At 40.0% G+C, this 21,204-nt stretch overlaps 1 pseudogene; it reads left to right on the top strand.

Annotated features, from left to right (window-relative positions):
• The first annotated feature begins 450 nt into the window (after positions 1-450).
• LOC129547516 (E3 ubiquitin-protein ligase RNF146-B pseudogene) lies at positions 451-1,509 on the top strand (annotated as a pseudogene).
• The last annotated feature ends 19,695 nt before the right edge of the window (positions 1,510-21,204 follow it).

The following is a 21,204-nucleotide window of genomic DNA, read 5'->3' on the forward strand; positions in this document are numbered from 1 at the left end:
TCACACTCATCAGAACGGCTATCATCAATTCAAAAATTCTGAAAATAACAAATGTTGACAAGGATGTGGAGAAAGAGAAGCCCTTGTACTTAATTGGTGGGAATGTAAATTTGTGCAGTCGCTATGGAAAACATCATGAAACTCAAAAAACTAAAAAAAGAGCTACCAATTGACCCAGCTATTCCACTCCGAGGTATATATCAGAAGACAATGAACACAAATTTGAAAAGATTCATGAATTCCAATGTGTATTACAGCCTTTTTTACAAGAGAAAATATGTGGGCTGCGAGCTCGGAGGCTGAAGAGAAAAGACGGTGAGGCGACTTTGGTGGTGGCCACAGAGCACAGGATGATCCAGCGATGGAGGAGAAAATTCTGCAAACTGGCTGATTAGTCATGAAGATGAGATTTTATTTTTGTGGCAGGCATCTGTGGGGTCTGTAATAGAAATGATTTCTGGCTATGGAGAAATTTATCACTCTATAAACATGCTTCCTACGAACAGGAAAGCAAATGAGTCTTGTTCTAACACTGCACCTTCTCTAACTGTCCCTGAACGTGCTATTTGTCTGCAAACATGTGTTCACCCAGTCAGTCTGCCTTGTAAGCATGTTTTCTGCTATCTATGTGTGAAGGGAGCTTCATGGCTTGGAAAGCAATGTGCCCTCTGTCGACAAGAAATTCCCAAAGATTTCCTTGATAAACCAACCTTGTTGTCACCAGAGGAACTCAAGACAGCAAGTAGAGGAAACGGTGAATATGCCTGGTATTATGAAGGAAGAAATGGGTGGTGGCAGTATGACGAGCGCATTTGCAGAGAGCTGGAGGATTCTTTTTCCAAAGGTAAAAAGAGCACTGAAATGTTAATTGCAGGGTTTCTCTATGTTGCTGATCTTGAAAATATGGTACAGTATAGGAGAAACGAACATGGATGTCGCAGGAAGATCAAGCAGGATATAATAGATATATCAAAGAAGGGAGTAGCCGGACTTAGGCTGGACCATGATTCTAATACTGTAAACCTAGCAAGAGAGAGCTCTGCTGACGGAGCGGACAGTGTACCAACACAGAGCGGAGCTTCTGTTCAGTCGTCTTTTGTGAGGCCCCTGACATCAGTAGATGGTCAGCTAACAAGCCCCGCCACGCCATCCCCTGATGCAAGCACTACTCTGGAAGACACTTTTGCACAGTTACAACTTGTTCGAGACAGCATAGCGGAAAGGAGTCATAGAGGGGAAGGAGAAGAAGAGCATGGATCACCATCTTCAGGCAGGGCACCACCACCAGACACTTCAATTGAAGAAACCGAATCCGATGCCAGCAGTGAGAGTGAGGATGTATTTGCACTTGTTGCACAACACTCCTTGACCCAACAGAGACTTTTGGTTCCTAATGCAAATCAGACAGTATCTGATTGATCAGGAACTGATCGATAAGTGGCAGCAGATGGAAGAGTGAGTGTCAGATCTCAAAGGCCTGATGGACAGTTCACAGTAACGGAAGTTTAAATAAAAATGTTTTCAGATCCATGCTCAGGATGAAAATGGTTATCTGTAAATTTCTGCCCAAGAAATATTATACTCATCCCTAGTAGTGCATTTTGGGAGTTGGGGTGGGAAGGGGTATGGAAACGATAGACCTGTAATTAAAATGTCTAACACATCTCTGTTGAGAAATTTAATACAAGGAACGTGGGTGTTAATAGTTGAGAGCTGTTTAGTAATAACCCAGTTTTCTTGAGGTCTGTTTATTTTATAGTTTTTAAAAATACCTTCAGTTCTTTTGGCCAGCGTGTGTGTATTATCTGTGCATTAATGGTCCTCATCTGCCTACTGCACTGGTTCATATTTTTCTGCATGGATTGACATAAAACCATTACAAAAATTTGGCACCTACAAGATGTCTGGTATCAGTATGAAAAGAAAGCTTAATTAACATGAGAACAAATGCGAATTTTGGGTTTTAAAATAGAATAACAACTATTTAATAATAAAGGCATGAAATTAAAAGATGCTTACTCCTTGGAAGGAAAGTTATGACCAGCCTAGATAGCGTATTAAAAAGCAGAGACATTACTTTGCCAACAAATGTCCATCTAGTCAAGGCTATGGTTTTTCCCATGGTCATGTATGGATGTGAGAGTTGGACTGTGAAGAAAGCTGATTGCTGAAGAATTGATGCCTTTGAACTGTGGTGCTGGAGAAGACTCTTGAGAGTCCCTTGGACTGCAAGGAAATCCAACCAGTCCATTCTAAAGGAGATCAATCCTGGGTGTTCATTGGAAGGACTCATGCTAAAGCTGAAACTCCAATACTTTGGCCACCTCATGCGACGAGTTGACTCACTGGAAAAGAGTCTTATGCTAGGTGGGATTGGGAGTAGGAGGAGACGGGGACGACAGAGAATGAGATGGCTGGATGTGGATGGCATCACTGATTCGATGAACATGAGTTTGAGTGAACTCCTGGAGTTGGTGATGGACAGGGAGGCCTGGCGTGCTGTGGTTTATGGGGTCGCAAAGAGTCGGACACGACTAAGTGACTGAACTGAACTGAACTGAACTGAATAATAAAGTTACTGAAATGGAAATGTAAAGAAAAGGGCTTATAACTTCTGTTTCAGAATCTTGTCTTAACACACTTCATGGCGTTCTCATAGGCTTTGCTGTCTAGTCCTTGTAGTTAGCGGTTTCTCTTGATCCATATTTTTTTTTTTTATTACAGACTTTATAATTTAAGAAATACTAGAATTTATTTAAAAAAAAAAAAGATATGGAAGCAACCAGTGAACAAAGCACACATGGTTCCTCTCTTCATAGCATTGGCATGGAGTATTGCAAAAGCAAGCATTTGAACACTATAGTAATCCTTAGAAATAATGGCAGATACATGTTCACTGAGATGGAAAAATTCTTCCACCATATTGTATAGAAAAGGAAGGCTACAATAGTGCATATAGTTGGATTCAATTTATTTTGATTTTCAATTTCTATAAATTAAAAAAAAATCACTGATGCATATATGCTCATCCAAATATATGTGTATTATATATTCTAGCATTATATAACACATATAATATATATGTTATAAATATTTAGATAGAACAATAAAGACAAAATATTAACAGTATATATATTTCTATTGACATACTTATTGGTGACCTCTAATTTCATTTTTATTCTTCTTGAATTTCCATTTTCCTGTTCTGTTTTACTGTGAATAGAATAATAATCACTGTGATGTTAATATTTGTCAAAGTAGTTCTCAAAGTGGGCTGGCCTTCACATTCTTGTTGGGTTTTAAATATTAGCTATACTATATGTGGGACATAGGATCAAGTGGCAGCTGTTGGAGGGGCATAGAGATAAGCCCTGCTGACAGGCATGCCTGGGAATACAATGAAAAGAATGATGTACAAAAGTTAAACAAGCATGTGAAATCAAAATCTGAGGTTGGAAATGAGTCAAACAAAAAGATTCCTGCACACTGGACCAATAGTATCCTTATTTTACAGAGCAGCATGAGCACAGCCCTTATCAGGTACCCATTGCTATGCCTTACTAATCCACATCCTGTTACTAAGCAAAAGGTCTTGCTCAGCAATTGGACAGTGCATCCCTGGGCCCCGCCCATAAGCAACCAACTATCAATGAGGTACCTACTGGTACGTCTCCTGCTCTGTTATTGGACAGCTACACAGTGGGCCCTACCTGATGTTAACTGTCAATGAGGGACCATTGGGAAAGTGATTCAGTCAAGAGTCCGTGGTGCAGTGGTCATGTGACTCTTGAATTTGGGCACCTTACTTTTTTTCTTTTTCTTTTTTTAATCAGGATTATATTTCTGGTAGATGGGGCAACTTGAGTTTCTCTACTCAATATGAGAGTTGAAGTGTCCCCAACAATATTAGTGCAGGAGACATTTAACACTTTCTTTGCTCTGATGTGTAATCTTATGGACACGGTGTATTAACCTTGGGGCAACAGACTGAGGATTCACCAAATCTTGGGGTCTCTAAAGCTCATTGGAGTAGAAAAAACATACAACATGTTCTTAATTACCTTTTTCCATGTTAAGTTCTTGCTCTTACGTTCTTTAAGCCCCTCAAGAACCCCCAATAGGAAGAGGGTGGTCTAGAGATGAACTGACTAGATGACTCTGAAGTGCTAAAATGGGATGAAAAGTGTTCATATAGGGATGGAGGAGGCAGGAGTGTTGAAGGGAGACATATAAGTCAAAGAATAAAGAACACAGTGTTGAGAAACTGGGGAAGAGGTGCCTGAGGAAAAGGTCCTCACCAGAGGCTTTGTCAGAGGGCCGGCCTCGCTTAGCACGTCTCCAAAATTTTCAAAAGCATCTTGCCCTTTGAAGCTGTTTCATTCAGACCTTAACAACCCTAGGCATGCAGCACAAGAAACAATGACTAGCCCAAGTAACACTTTTTTGTCCTTCTTTATTTAGTGTTAGGAATACTCCCTTCACACATAGTCGTTGAATTAATTGGAAGCCATGCCGGTAACCTTGATTGATAGCTGACTTGAAGCGTAGGAACCCTATTAATGTTTAGAGTGAAGCCAGCATGAAATCTAAGTTTATCAACACTCCACAGGTGTCCTGGTTTTTGTCATACTGATGTAGCTGTTAAAGTCTTCATCCCTCGTAAAACTATATAATAGCGCTTGTAAAATAAAGCAAATTGTCAGTCTCCTAGAAGGGTGTCCGAGTCCCTTTATCAGAGGCATCTACGCCAAGCTCTACAGCATAGAAGGAAAATCTGAAGGTCAAGAGCTGAAACACCATGCCCCTGAATCACCACTCCCCAGAATCAGACACACAGATGTGTCAGCAGTGGGTAAGTTGTATCATGGCCTCCCTCAGCCTCCACTAGCCCATGTTGATGGGCAAAGTGGTTCGTTGTGATGTCTGAGACACCCCCAAGGACACCATTGGCTGAGGAGTGACTAGCTGACCAATCAGGTTGAAGGGTGTGGCTCCTCATTGTCCTGAGAAGGTATATATAGGGGGATCAGAGGCAGAGATTCTGGGTTAGGCCACTTTTTCGGATCATTATGACTAAGGGAACCAGGAAGCCTCAGAAGGCAAGAAGTGTTGCAACCCGGTTTGCTTCAAGGATGAAAGGAAGAAAGTCGACCCATTGTCAACGGAGATACAGACGGTGTGAACGTAAGATGACTCCATCTATGCTCCCCATGTTCTCCACTGACTTTGCTGCCCAAGACCACTACACTGCCCTTGCCTGGCACAAAAGCCCTCATCAGCCAACATCCCTTTTTCATGAAATCTGCCTTCCAACTCAGTTGTTATACACTTTCCTCAAAACTAATACACTTCTCTTTTCTTTCCAGGCATGAAATATGACGATGAGGGTCAGAAGACCTCTACAAGGGACTTTGAGAAGGAAAATGCGATCATATGCCACTCAGTCCAAAAAGGTGAAGAAACAAGAAAACCAAACTGGTTTTTCTGTTCCTGTGCACGTAAGACACAGAATCAACACCAAAAAAGTTACCAAAACATGAGGCAGAGTCCAAGAAGGAGGCAGAATCCAAAGAGAAGATAAGCTCAGCCGCCCCAGAAAGAGAGACCATGGAGAAGTACAACATGGGCAGCCAGTAACTGAATACCAAAGGTCAAACAGTTTAGAATTGTTTCTCCAGAGGTCTGCTTCCTTACAAATGGCCAACCAGGAAATGGCGGACCCTCACACTAACAAGAGTAAACAGATGGCTGCCATTAAAATAAACATGAAATTGTGAAAAGATAATATTTGTGTGTCTTTGTGTGTGTGTGTGTGTGTGTGTGTGTGTGTGAATTTTCTTATGGGAAGGGAGGGGAGGGAGAGAAGAGGTGGGCACCTAAGTGGGGAGGGTTGTGGAGTCCCGGGAGATTGGGGAACAGACCCTCAGGCCCCCAGTTAACCAGAGGGTAGAGGTCTGGACGGGGTCCGGAGTCTGCATTGAAGTTGGATAACCCTACTTAACAATTGATCTCAGAGGCAAATGTTGGTACTGCGGTGTTACTGCCTTTGTTTGCAGTGTGTAATGACATTGGGTGTAGATTGCCAGAACCCAGAGGGGAAGACGGTTCAACATGTTGATGGTGAAAGTCATATTTCCCTGAGAAAAGCAAGCAGAAATCACCTCCTGGCCACCTATGTCTTAAAGGGCTTTGTTGCATCACTCGCCTATGCTGTCAGCTAAATGTGTTCAAGAGGCACAAAAGGCTGATACAACTAAAACCCACAGCTAGCACTTTCAAAGATTAAAATAATGCCTGGAGTGAACAGACCAAATATCAATTAGGCCACTGTTATCCTAAGAAATTGGTAGGAGCAGTTTGTTCCCAAGTGCAGGGCAGTGGAGGTGGCCCAATCCCTGTGCCTATGACAAGAAGGATCACAGTAGACAGATTCAGATGATTTTTTGGGGTGGGGATCACCATGCATTTTGTGGGATCTTAGTTCCCTGACCAGGGATTGAAAACACTTGTTTTTCCTTGTTAATTTTCTGTTTAAACGATCTATCCTTAGGTGACAGTGGGGTATTAAAGTCTCCCACTCTTATTGGGTTATTGTTAATTTCCGCTTTCATAATTATTAACATTTGTCTTACGTATTGTGGTGCTCCTGTGTTGGGTGCATATATAATTATAATTGTTATGTCTTCTTTTTCCTTTGATTATTTGCTCATCATTTGTCTATTTTCACAGCATTTGTTTTAAAGTTTATTTTAACTGATATGAGTATTGCTACTCTTGCTTTTTTTTTTTTTTTTGGACACAATTTGTGTGGAATATGTTTTTCCAGCCCTTCCATTTCAGTCTGCATGTGTCCCTCACTTTGAGGTGGGTCTCTTGTAGACAACATACAGAGGGGTCTTGTTTTTGTATCCATTCAGCCATTCTTTGCTTTTGGTTGGGGTATTCAACCCATTTACATTTAAGGTTATTGTTGATAAGTTTGATCCCGTTGCCATTTACTTTATTGTTTGGGGTTCGGGTTTATACCCCCTTTCTCTGCTTCCTGACTAGAGAAGGTCCTTTAGCATTTGTTGGAGGGCTGGTTTGGTGATGCTGAATGCTCTCAGCTTTTACTTTTGGGTAAAGGTTTTAATTTCTCCTTTATATTTGAATGAAATCCTTACTGGGTACAGTGATCTGGAATGCTGGCTATTTTCTTTCATCACTGTAAGAATGCTCTGCCATTCCTTCCTGGCCTGAAGAGTTTCTATTGAAAGATCAGTTGTGATCCTTGTGGCAATCAACTTGTGTGTTATTTGCTGTTTTCCCCTTACTCCTTTTAATATGTGTTCTTTGTCTTTGACCTTTTTAAATTTTATTAGTATGTGTCATGGGGTGTTTTGCCTTGGGTTTTTCCTGTTTGGGACTTTCTGGTTTTCTTGGACTTCGGTGATTACTTCCTTCCCCATTTAGTGAAATTTTCAGCTATCATCTCCTCAAATATTTTCCCATGGTCTTTCTTTTTATCTTCCTCTTCTAGGACTCATATGATTCGAATGTTGGGGTGTTTAACATTTTCCCAGAGGTCTCTGAGATTGTCCTCATTTCTTTGAATTCGTTTTTCTTTTTTCTTCACTGTTTCATTTATTTCTAACAGTCTATCTTCTATCTCACTCATCCTATCTTCTGCCTATTTATTCTACTGTTGGTTCCATCCAGAGTGTTTTGGATCTCATCTATTGCATTATTCCTTATGTATGGACTCTTTTATATTTCTTCTAGGTACTTGTTAAACTTTCTTGCATCTACTCGATCCTTTCTCCAGGCTCTTTATCTGTAACTCCATTTTGTTTTCAAGATTTTGGATCATTTCCCTATCATTATTCTGAATTCTTTATCTGGTAGATACCATATTTCTTTCTCTTTTGTTTGGGTTGGTGGGCATCTATTTATTTATCTCTATGTGAAGAGTTTGTGGAGGCAACCACACGTTTTCTTTCTCACAAAGCAAGGCAGAGGAAACATGTTGAAATTACAAGGATGCTGGCAGTTTCCCCATAAGGAACTAACCCACTCTGAATGCCTATTCCAGCCACTCTTATTTCATAGAACACCCCTTCCCACAAACATGTCAAAGGCATCCATGGCTGAGAAGAATGTACAGGTGCCAGTAGTGGTGCCAAATAAGTTCTGGCCTACATCTCAACAAGTTCAGAGCAGCCTTTACCAGTGCTTATGGAGGTGGCACAGTGGGAGTATCCAGAACTCTGACTGGTGTGCTGGGACTGTCCCATTATGCACCTAACCCGATATTCAGCAACCCTTCTTGCTCCAGCACTTCGTATTTTGAGGACAAAATATAGAATGCTGGAAGGAGATACAGCACACTCTTACATGTAATGGAATCCGCACCGACCTGAAACTCAGGGATTCTGAACCATCAACTGTATACTCAACCTAACTCCCCAATAGGCAGGGTTGGCTACTGAGCACAGGAGAAGTCTGGGCTCACACCTGGCACTGGTTCTGGCCCCTCTATCTCTAGCCCCACTGCTCGCCAAAGTGAGAGTTGCCAATACACAAGAAGCAAAATTAATCTGGAATGTAAAATTATGGAAATCGTCCAATAGGAAAAATAAAACAGAAGCAAGTTAAAAAGGAGAACAGTTTAAGAGATTTCTAGACAACATCAACTTTACTAACATTCACTTTAATGGGGTCTTAGAAGGAAAAGAGAGAGAGAAAGGGGTCAAAAATATATATTTAACGTGCTGAAAGGGAAAAACATGCAACCTATAACATTCTACCTAACAAGATATTCATGCAGAATTGGAGAGAAGAACTTCTCAGTGAAGCAAAATCTAACAGCTTATCCATACTAAACAAACTCAGAAGGAAATATTAAAGAGTCTTCTCGAAGTGGAAAAAGAAGTAAAAATCTACAGAGAAGGGAAAAGCTCCCACCAATACACACAAACACATAGTAAAGGCTGTGGATCAACCAACTAGATAACATAGTATGAAAATTAAAAGACAAGTGAATTGCAAATTAAACGCTAACTGCATTAAACACACTTTTACATCAATGGACAGAGCATCCTGATAGAAGAACAATAAGAAATTTGTAGTCTAAATTACAGATTAGAGCAGTTGAACTGAATAGATACCTACAGCATTTATTTTTGTTCTTCAGTTACTAAGTTGTCTGACTCTTTTGAAACCCCATGGGCTGTAGCCCTCCAGGCTCCTCTGTCCATGGAATTTCCCAGGAAAGAACACTGGAGTTTATTGCATTTCCTTTTCCAGGGCATCTTGCTGACCCAGGGATCAAATCTGCATCTTCTGCATTGCAGGCAGATTCCTTACCTCTGAGCCACCTGGCATAGTCTATCCCAAAATATTAGAATACACACCTTCAAGTGCACACAGGACATTTTATCAGGGATTATCAAATGCTTGGCCACAAAACAAGTCTCAACACATTTAAGAAGACAGAAATAATATCAAGCACTTTTTCTGACCACAATGGTACAAAATAAGAAATCAATTATAGGAGGGGAATATGGGACAAACACAAACATATGGAGACGAAACAATATGTTACTAAATACCAATGAGCTCATGAAGAAATCAAAAAGGGAATCAGAAAATACTTTGAGACTAAAAAAAACACCAACATTCCAAAATCTATTGGATTTAGCAAAAGCTGTTCTAGGGGAAATTGTATAGTGAAACAGACGTTTCCCTCAAGGCGAGGGGAAAAACTGAAATAAACCACTAAACTTACTATATAAATGAATTACAAACAGTAGAATAAATATAGCCCCAAATCCTCAGAATGAAGTCAATAATGAAGATAAGAGAGGACATTAATAAAATTGAGACATCCCCTTTCCTAAAGTAAAAAATATCAGTTAAGTGTAAAGATTTTTTTAAAAAATAGACAGAAAAATTAATTCTTTAGCCAGGTTCATAAAAAATAAAAGATAGATGACTCAAATAAACAAATGCAAAGGAGACATTACAGCCAACATCACAGCAATAGGGAAAGATCATAAGAGGATATTGCAAATAGTTATATGACAAACAATTTGGTCAATCTAGAAGAAACAGACAAACCTTTAGGACCATATAACCTTTCTAAACTGAATCAGGAAGGAATGTATAATCTGAATAGTTGAAACACTTAATAGTGAAATTGAATTTATAATAAGAAATCTCTTAATAAAATAAAGTTCAGTACCAAACAGCTTAACAGAAGCATGTTTACAAATATATACAGAATAGCTTATATCCAACATTCTCAAACTATTCGAAAAAATTGTGAAAATGGCGTACTCCCAAATTTTTTATGAAGCTATTGGTTTGCTAACACCAAAACCAGACAAAGTCACCACCAAAAAAGAAAACTCAATGCCAATATTTCTCTTGAATATAGGTGTGAATATTCTTAACAAAATATGAGAGTACCAATTTCAACATCACTTTGAAACCATCATATACCATGATCAAGATGGACTTATTCCAGGGGTATGAGAATGATTCAATATCTGCAAATTAGTAGGTGTGGTACACCACTGTAGGAAAGTGAAGGACAAAAACCACATGATCATATCAACAGATGATATAAAAGCATCTGGCAAAATTCAATATTAATTCACTTCAAAAACTCTCACCATACTTGATATGGAGGGAATACATCTGAACATAATGAAAGTGAAAGAGGAAATTGCACTGTGCCCACTCCAGTACTCTGGCCTAGAGAATTCCACTGACTGTATAGTCCTTGTGGTCGTCTGAACATAATAAAGGTGATTGATAACAAACAGAGATGGTATCTTATTCAGTGCAAAAAGCTGAAAGTTATCCCTCTAAATCAGGAAGAAGACACAGATGCTCACTCTTGCCACTTTTAAAAGACTAGAAGTACTAGGCACAGCAATCATTCAAAGAAAATAAATAAAATTTATCCAAATTGGAAGGAAGAACTAAAACTGTCACTACTTGCAATTGACATGATACTATATACAGAAAGATATCAGTTCAGTTCAGTTCAGTTCAGTCACTCAGTCGTGTCCGACTTTTTGCGACCCCCTGAATCACAGCACGCCAGGCCTCCCTGTCCAACACCAACTCCCGGATTTCACTCAAAGTCATGTCCATCGAGTCAGTGATGCCAGCCAGCCATCTCATTCTCAGTCGTCCCCTTCTCCTCCCACCCCCAATCCCTCCCAGCATCATTGTCTTTTCCAGTGAGTCAATTCATCGCATGAGGTGGCCAAGTATTGGAATTTCAACTTACAGAAAAATGATTAAACAAATGAAATCAAGGTGGACTAAAAGCCTAAATGAAAGAAAGGAAACTCTGAAACCTCTAGAAGAAAATGTAGGAAGAAGACTCTTTGGCATAATTCATAGCAACAATTTTTTCACCTTTCTCCTAAGGCAAAGGAAGCAAATGAAAAAATGAGATATAATAAAACTTTAAAACTTTTGCACAGCAAACGAAAACACTGACAAAATGGAAAGACATCCTACCAATCGTGAGTAAATATTTGCAAATGATATGACTATTAGTGGTTAATATCCACCCTAGAGAAGATGGCGGAGGAATAAAATGGGGCGACCATTTTCTCCCCCACAAATTGAGCAAAAGAACATTTGAACGCTGAGTAAATTCCACAAAACATTTTCTGAATGCCCACAGAGGACATCAGGCACCCAGAAAAGCAACCCATTGTCTTCGAAAGGAGGTAAGAAAGAGTATAAAAGATAAAAATCAAAATGGATTAAAGATATAAATGTTAGACCAGAAACTATAATACTCCTAGAGGAGAACATAGGCAAAACATTCTCTGACATATATCACAGCAGGATCCTCCATTAGCCACCTCCCAGAATATTGGAAATAAAAACAAAAATAAACAAATGGGACCTAATTAAAATTAAAAGCTTCTGCACAGCAAAGGAAACTATAAGCAAGGTGAAAATGCAGATTTCAGAATGGGAGAAAATAATAGCAAATGAAACAACAGACAAATAATTAATCTCCAAAATATACAAGCAGCTCCTCCACCCCAATTCCAGAAAAATAAACGACCCAATCAAAAAAGGGGCCAAAGAACTAAACAGACATTTCTCCAAAGACATACAGATGTCTAACAAACACATGAAAAAAGCTCAACATCCCTGATAATCAGAAATGCAAATCAAAACCACAATGAGATCCAATTTCACACCAGTCGGAATGGCTGCTATCCAAAAGTCTAAATGCTGGAGAGGGTGTGGAGAGAAGGGAATCCTCTTACACTGTTGGTGGAAATGCAAACTAGTACAGCCACTAAGGTGAACAGTGTGGAGATTCCTTAAAACCTGGAAATAGTGCTGCCGTATGATCCAGCAATCTCACTCCTGGGCATACACACCAAAGAAACCAAAATTGAAAGAGACACATGTAGTCCAATGTTCATTGCAGCACTGTTTATAATAACCAGGACATGGAAGCAAGCTATATGTCCATCTGCAGACGAATGGATAAGAAAGCTTTGGTACATATACAAAATGGAGTATTACTCATCCATTAAAAAGAATGCATTTGAATCAGTTCAAATGAGGTGGATGAAATTAAAGCCTATTATACAGAGTGATGTAAGCCAGAGAGAAAAACACCAATACAGTATACTAACGCATATATATGAAATTTAGAAAGATGGAAATGATAAACCTGTATACGAGACAGCAAAAGAGACACAGCTGTATAAAACAGTCTTTGGGACTCTGTGGGAGAGGGTGAGGGTGGGATGATTTGGGAGAATGGCATTGAAACATGTATATTATCATATGTGAAACGAATAGCCAGTTCAGGGTCAAAGCATGATACAGGATGCTCGGTGCTGGTGTGTGGGGATGACCCAGAGGGAGGATAAGGAGAGGAGGGAGGTGGGAGAGGGCTTCAGAAAGGGGAACTCATATACACCCGGGGCGGATTCATGTAAATGTATGGCAAAACCAACCAATATAATACTGTAAAATAATTAGCCTTCAATAAAAAATAAAACGTTAAAAGAGAGAGAGAAAGAGAGAGACAAAAGAGGGAGGGATGGAGCTCCGTCCTGGGAAGGGAGGCTTAAAAAAAATGAGAGAATTTCCCCAACGCCTGGAAACAGTCACTGGTGACTCTGTGGCCAGCCTTGGAACCTCAGAGGGCCACATAACTGGGAGAGAAAAGAAATAAATAATTAAAACCCACAGACTAAGTGCTCAGAGGAAACTCTCAACGGAGAAGCGGCGCAACTGCCCACACCCCCCATCTAGAAAGCGGAGGCTGGGCAGGGAGGTGAGGGAGGCAGCGCTTAGTGAGAGGACAAGGCCTGAACGCCCCAAGGGCAATATGAGGGCGTTAACTGTAGACAGCTAAGGAGACTGTGCAGCTAAAAGGCGAAAAGACTGCGAAAAGGAGAAAAGCCTGCGAATCGGCAAAAAGCCCCAACCTAAGACTCTGCCAGCCCCAATCACAGAACAAGGACTGAGCAGAGCGAGTCAGCTGTGATCAGCCCATCCCCAGACCCCCCCAGAAAAGGCAGGGAGGAAAGCCAGCCCAGAAAGGGGCAGCCACGGCCCCAGAGAGGTTTCCCATACCAAGCTGCAGGCAGGCTTCCTTGCTAACCAAGACTTCATGGGTTCGGTGTGGTCAATATCTGCCTGAGAAGGTGCAGCGGTTGTACACCCAGAAAACCGAGTGGCAGGGCCTGGGGAGGTGATAACTCGCAGCGACCATGCTCACCAAACGCCTGGTCACCTGAGCTACTCGGATCTGTGAAGGCACAAAACGCAGGCCCAGCCAAGTCTGCACCTTTGTGTCCAACCTCACACCCGTGTATCAGGGCGGGAATTAGACATGGAAGGGAAGAGTAAACAGAAGAGCTTAAACAAAAAGAACTTCCTTGGATGTGACAGATGGAGAAGTCTTGAGCCTACTGCAAGAATAAGACCAAAAATCAGAGGCAGAGGCTTAAGTCCAAATCTTGAGACTCCAGAGATCTCCTGTTCCAGGAACATTAATTGGTAGGAGCTCATCAAATGCCTTCATATATACACTGAAACCAGGCTCCACCCAAGAGTCAACAAGTTTCAGAGAAAGACATACCACACAAATTTGCCAGCAACACAGGAGAATAGAACTGAACTTCAATATACAGGCTGCCCAAAGCCACTCCAAACCCACTGATGCCTCAAACTCATTACTGGACACTTTATTGCACTCCAGAGGCATGAAACCCATATCTACCCACCAGAACACTGACACAAGATTCCCTAACCAGGGAACCTTGAAAAGTCACCTGTCCAACCCCACACACAATGAGGAAACTACATAATTAAGAGAATTCCACCAACTGTCAGAAGACAAAAGGCCACCCCAAGCACAGCAATATAAGCAAGATGAAGAGGCAGAGAAATACCCAGCAAGTAAAGGAACAGGATAAATGCCCACCAACACAAACAAAAGAAGACATAGGGAATCTACTGGATAAAGAATTTCGAATTTTAATAGTGAAAATGATTGAAAATCGGGAAAGCAAAATGGAGTTACAGATAAATAACTTGGAGAAAAGGATTGAGAACATGTGAGAAAGTTTTAATAAGGATTCAGGGGAAATAAAAAAGAGTCAATATACAATGAATAATGCAATAGATCAGGTCAGAAACACTCTGAGGGGAACAAACAGTAGAATAACGCAGGCAGAAGAAGGATAAGCAAGCTAGAAGATAGAATTGTAGAAATAAATGAAATAGAGAGGGGAAAAAAACGAATTAAAAGAAATGAGGACAATGTTAGAGACCTCTGGGACAATGTGAAACGTTTGAACATTCGAATCATAGGAGTCCCAGAAGAAGAAGACAAAAAGAAAGACCATCAGAGAATACTTGAGGAGATAATATTTGAAAGCTTCCCTAAAATTGGGAAGGGAATAATCACCCAAGTCCGAGAAACCCAGAGAGTCCCTAACAGGATTAACCCAAGGTGAAATTCTCCAAGACGCATATTAATCAAATTAAGAAACATCAAACACAAAGAACAAATATTAAAAGCAGCAAGGGAAAAGCAACAAATAACACAAGGGGATTCCCATAAGGATAACAGCTGATCCTTCAACAGAAATACTTCAGGCCAGGAGGGAATGGCAAGACATTCTTAAAGTGATGAAAGAAAGTAACCTAAAGCCCAGATTACTGTACCCAGCAAGGATCTCATTTAAATATGAAGGAGATCAAAAGCTTTATGACAAGCAAAAGCTGAGAGAATTCATCATCACCAAACCAGCTCTGCAACAAATACGAAAGGACCTTCTCTAGACAGGAAACACAGAAAGAGTGTATAAACTCGAACCCAAAGCAATAAAGAAAATTGCAACAGGATCATACTTATCAATAATCACCTTAAATGTAAATGGGTTGAATGTCCCAGCCAAAAACCAAGGCTGGCTGAATGGATACAAAAACAAGACCCCCATATATGTTGTCTACAAGAGACCCACCTCAAAACGAGGGAAACATAGAGGCTGAAAGTGAACGGCTGCAAAAAGATATTCCACGCAAACAGAGACCAAAAGAAAGCAGGAGTAGCAATACTCATATCAGATAAAATAGACTTTAAAACAATGTCTATGAAAAGAGAAAAAGAAGGAAACTACATAATGATGAAAGCCTCAATTCAAGAAGAAAATATAGCAATTATAAATATTTATGCACCCAACATTGGAGGAATGCAATATGTAAGACAATTACTAACAAGTATGATAGGGGATATTAACAACAACACAATAATAGTGGGAGACTTTAATACCCCACTCACACCTATGGATAGATCAACTAAACAGAAAATTAACAAGGGAACACAAACTTTAAATTATACAATAGACCAGTTAGACCTAATAGATCTCTATAGAACATTTCACCCCCAAAACAATGAATTTCACCTTTCTCTCAAGGGGACACGGAACCTTTTCCAGGATACATCACATCCTGGGCCATTAATCTAGCCTTGGTAAATTCAAAAATATTGAAATCATTCCAAGCATCTTTTCTGACCACAACGCAGTAAGATTAGATCTCAATTACAGGAGAAAAACTATTAAAAATGCCAACAAATGGAGCCTGAACAACACGTTGCCGAAAAACGAAAAAATCATAGAAGAAATCAAAAGAGAAAACAAAATATGCATAGAAATGAATGAAAATGAAAACAAAACAACCCAAAACCTCTGGTACAATGTAAAAGCAGTGCTGAGGGGAAGATTCATAGCAATACAGGCACACATCAAGAAACAAGAAAAAAGTCAACTAAATAACTTAACTCTACATCTAAAGAACTAGAAAAGGAAGAAATGAAGAATCCCAGGGTAAGTAGAAGGAAAGCAGTCTTAAAAATTAGGGCAGAAATAAATGCAAAAGAAACAAAAGAGACCATAGCAAAAATCAGCAAAGCCATAAGCTGGTTCTTTGAGAAGGTAAAAAAAAATTGACAAACCACTAGCCAAACTCATCAAGAAACAAAGGGAGAAGAACAAAAATCAATAAAATTAGAAATGAAAATGGAGAGATCACAACCGACAACACAGAAATACCATGGATTATTAGGGAATACTATCAGCAATTATATGGCAATAAAATGAATAACTTGGAAGAAATGGACAAATTCTTAGTAAAGTACAACTTTCCAAAACTGAACCAGGAAGAAACAGAAAATCTTAACAGACCCATCAGAAGCACGAAATTAGAGGCTGTAATTAGAAATCTTCAGGGAAACAAAACCCAGGTCCAGATGGCTTCACAGCTGAATTCTTCCAAAAATTTAGAGAAGAACTAACACATATTCTACTCAAACTCTTCCAGGAAATTGCTGAGGAAGGGAAACTTCCAAACTCATTCTGTGTGGCCACCATCATCCTAATCTCAAAACCTGGTAAAGATCCCACAAAAAAAAGATAACTAGAGGCCAATATCACTACTGACCATAGATGAAAAAATCCTTAACAAAATTCTAGCAATCAGAATCCAACAACATATTAAGAATATTATACATCATGACCAAGTGGGCTTTATCCCAGGAATGCAAGGATTCTTCAATATCCTCAAATTAATCAATATAATACACCACATTAACAAACTGAAAAATAAAAATTATATGATTATCTCAAGAGATGCATAGAAAGCCTTCGACAAAATTCAGCATCCATTTATTATAAAAACCCTCCAGAAAGTGGGAATAGAAGGGACATCCCTCAACATATTAAAAGCTATATATGACAAACCCACAGCAAACATTATCCTCAAAGGTGAAAAACCGAAAGCATTTCCCCTGAAGTCAGGAACAAGACTAGGGTGTCCACTCTCACCACTACTATTCAACATAGTTCTGGAAGTTTTGGCCACAGCAATCAGAGCAGAGAAAGACATAAAAGGAATCAAAATTGGAAAAGAAGAAGTAAAACTTTCACTGTTCTCTGATGACATGATCCTCTAAACAGAAAACCCTAAAGACTCTACCAGAAAACTACAAGAGCTAATCAATGAATACAGTAAAGTTGCAGGATATAAAATCAACACACTGAAATCTCTTCCATTCCTATACACTAATAATGAGAAAATAGAAAGAGAAATTAAGGAAACTATACCATTTACTGTTGCAACAAACAGGATGAAATACTTAGGAATATATCTACCTAAGGAAACAAAAGACCTGTACATAGAAAACTATAAAATACTGCTGAAAATGATCAAAGAGGACATTGATAGATGGAGAAATATACCGTGTTCATGGATTGGAAGAATAAATATTGTGAAAATGAGTATACTACCCAAAGTAATTTATACATTCAATGCAATCCCTATCAAGCTACCAACGATATTTTTCAAGAACTAGAACAAATAATCTCACAGTTTGTATGGAAATACAAAAAACCTCGAATAGCCCAAGTAATCTTGAGGGAGAAGAATGAAACTGGGGGAATCACCCTGCCCGACTTCAGGCTCTACTACAAATTCACAGTCATCAAGACGGTATGGTACTTTCATAAAGCCAGAAATATAGATCAATGGAACAAAAAAGAAATCCCGGAGATAAATTCGTGCACCTATGGACACCTTATCTTTGACAAAGGAGGCAAGAATATAAAATGGAGAAAAGACAGTCTCTTTAACAATGGTGCTGGGAAAACTGGTTAGCCACTTGTACAATAATGAAACTAGAACACTTCCTAACACCATACACAAAATATAAACTCTAAACGGATTAAAGATCTAAATGTAAAACCAGAAACTATAAAACTCCTAGAGGAGAACATAGGCAAAACACTATCCAACATAATTCAGAGCAGGATCCTCCATGACCCACTTCCCAGAATATTGGAAACAAAAGCAAAAATGTTGCAATTTTTCCCTTTCAGCAAATTAAATGTACATTTTTGAACGCCTTTCTTTCTATCTTTTCCTTCTTCGTCCCCAAAGTGAATGCTAGTATACTTGATGATGTCGAGAAGTCTCTTAAACTGTTCTCCTTATTAACTTATTTTTCGTTTTGTTTTTCCTATAGGGCGATTTCCATATTTTACGTTCCAGATTGACTTTGCTTCTCGTGTATTGGCAACTCTCACTTTGGTGAGAGGTGGGGCTGGAAATAAAGGGGCCAGAACCTGTGCCAGGTACGAGCCCGGACTTCTCCTGTGCTCAGTAGCCAACCTGTTTATTGGGGAGTTAGCATCTGAATGCAGAGTTCCAAAGAATAGCAAGGAGAGATAAGAAACCTTTCTCAGTGATCAATGCAAAGAAATAGAGGAAAACAACAGAATAGGAAAAACAATAGATCTCTTCAAGAAAATTAGAGATTCCAAGGGAACATTTCATGCAAAGATGGGCTCGATAAAGGACAGAAATCTTATAGACCTAACAGAAGCAGAAGATATTAAGAAGAGGTGGCAAGAATACACAGAAGAATTGTACAAAAAAGATCTTCACGACCAAGATAGTCACGATAATGTGATCACTGACCTATAGCCAGACATCTTGGAATGTGAAGTCAAGTGGGCCTTAGAAAGCATCGCTACGAACAAAGCTAGTGGAGGTGATGGAATTCCAGTTGAGCTATTTCAAATCTTGAAAGATGATGCTGTGAAAGTGCTGTATTCAGTATGCCAGCAAATTTGGAAAACTCAGCAGTGGCCACAGGACTGGAAAAGGTCAGTCTTCATTCCAATCCCAAAGAAAGGCAATGCCAAAGAATGCTCAAACTACCGCACAATTGCACTCATCTCACACGCTAGTAAAGTCATGCTCAAAATTCTCCAAGCCAGGCTTCAGCAATATGTGAACCGTGAACTCCCAGATGTTCAAGCAGGTTTTAGAAAAGGCAGAGGCACCAGACAACAAATTTCCAACATCCGCTGGATCATGGAGAAAGCAAGAGAGTTCCAGAAAAAACATCTATTTCTGTTTCATTGACTATGTCAAAACCTTTGACTGTGTGGATCACAATAAACTGTGGAAAATTCTGAAAGAGATGGGAATACCAGACCACCTGACCTGCCTCTTGAGAAACCTGTATGCAGGTCAGGAAGCAACAGTTAGAACTGTACATGGAAAAACAGCCTGGTTCCAAATAGGAAAAGGAGTAGGCCAAGGCTGTATATTGTCACCTTGCTTATTTCACTTATATGCAGAGTACATCATGAGGAACGCTGGGCTGGAAGAAGCACAAGCTGGAATCGAGATTGCTGGGAGAAATATCAATAATCTCAGATATGCAGATGACACTACCCTTATGACAGAAAGTGAAGAGGAACTCAAAAGCCTCTTGATGAAAGTGAAAGAGGAGAGTGAAAAAGTTGGCTTGAAGCTCATCATTCAAAAAACAAAGATCATGGCATCTGGTCCCATCACTTCATGGGAAATAGATGGAAAAACAGTGGAAACAGTGTCAGACTTTATTTTTTTGGGCTCCAAAATTACTGCAGATGCTGATTGCAGCCGTGAAATTAAAAGACGCTTACTCCTTGGAAGGAAAGTTATGGCCAACCTTGACAGTATATTAAAAAGCAGAGACATTACTTTGTCAACAAAGGTCCGTCTAGTTGAGACTATGGTTTTTCCCGTGGTCATGTATGGATGTGAGAGTTGGACTGTGAAGAAAGCTGATCACCGAAGAATCGATGCTTTTGAACTGTGGTGTTGGAGAAGACTCTTGAGAGTCCCTTGTACCGCAAGGAGATCCAACCAGTCCGTTCTAAAGGAGATCAATCCTGGGTGTTTATCCGAAGGACTGATGCTAAAGCTGAAGCTGCAATACTTTGGCCACCTCATGAGGCGAGTTGACTCACTGGAAAAGACTCTGATGCTGGGAAAGTTTGAGGGCGGGAGGAGAAGGGGACGACAGAGAATGAGATGGCTGGATGGCATAACCGACTCTGTGGATATGAGTTTGAGTGAACTCTGGGAGTTGGTGATGGACAGGGAGGCCTGGCGTGCTGTGATTCATGGGGTCGCGGAGAGTCGGATACGACTGAGCGACTGAAAGGAACTGAACTGAACCGAGGCTGAGTATCCAGTTGATGGTACAGAAGCCATGAGTTTCAGGTCCATGCTGATTCCATATCATGTAAGTGTGTGTTGTATCCCCTTCCAGCGTTGGAAATTTTGCCCCAAAAGAACGAAGTGTTGGAACAAGAAGGGGTGCCGAATATGGGCTTGGGTGCATACCAGCACAGTCCCAGCACACCAGTCAGAGTTCCAGATACTCCCACTGTGCCACCTCCATAAGCACTGGTAATGGGTGTTCTCAACTTGTTCAGATGTATGCAAGATCTGAGTTGGCTCTATTCCTGGCATCTGTACATTCTTCTGAGCCATGGAAGCCTTTGCCGTAGTTGTGGGAAGGGCTGTTCTAATAAATAAGAGAGTTTGGACTAGGCATTCGGAGTGGGATTGGTCATGACCTGGCATTGTTATGGGGAAACAGACAGCATCCTGTGTAATTTCAACATGCTTCCTCTGCCTTGCTTTGTGAGTAATCAAACGAGTGGTTGCCTCTGGAAACTCTTCACATAGAGATAAATAAATAAATGCCCACCAACCCAAACAAAAAAGGAAGATGTAGGGAATATACCTGATAAAGAATTCTGAATAATGAGAATGAAAATGATCCATAATCTTGAAAAAAAATGGAGATACAGA

Source organism: Moschus berezovskii, chromosome 26, assembly GCF_049115385.1.
Source record: "Moschus berezovskii isolate FMDL1 chromosome 26, NW_MosBer_1.0, whole genome shotgun sequence".
Classification (NCBI taxonomy): domain Eukaryota; kingdom Metazoa; phylum Chordata; class Mammalia; order Artiodactyla; family Moschidae; genus Moschus; species Moschus berezovskii.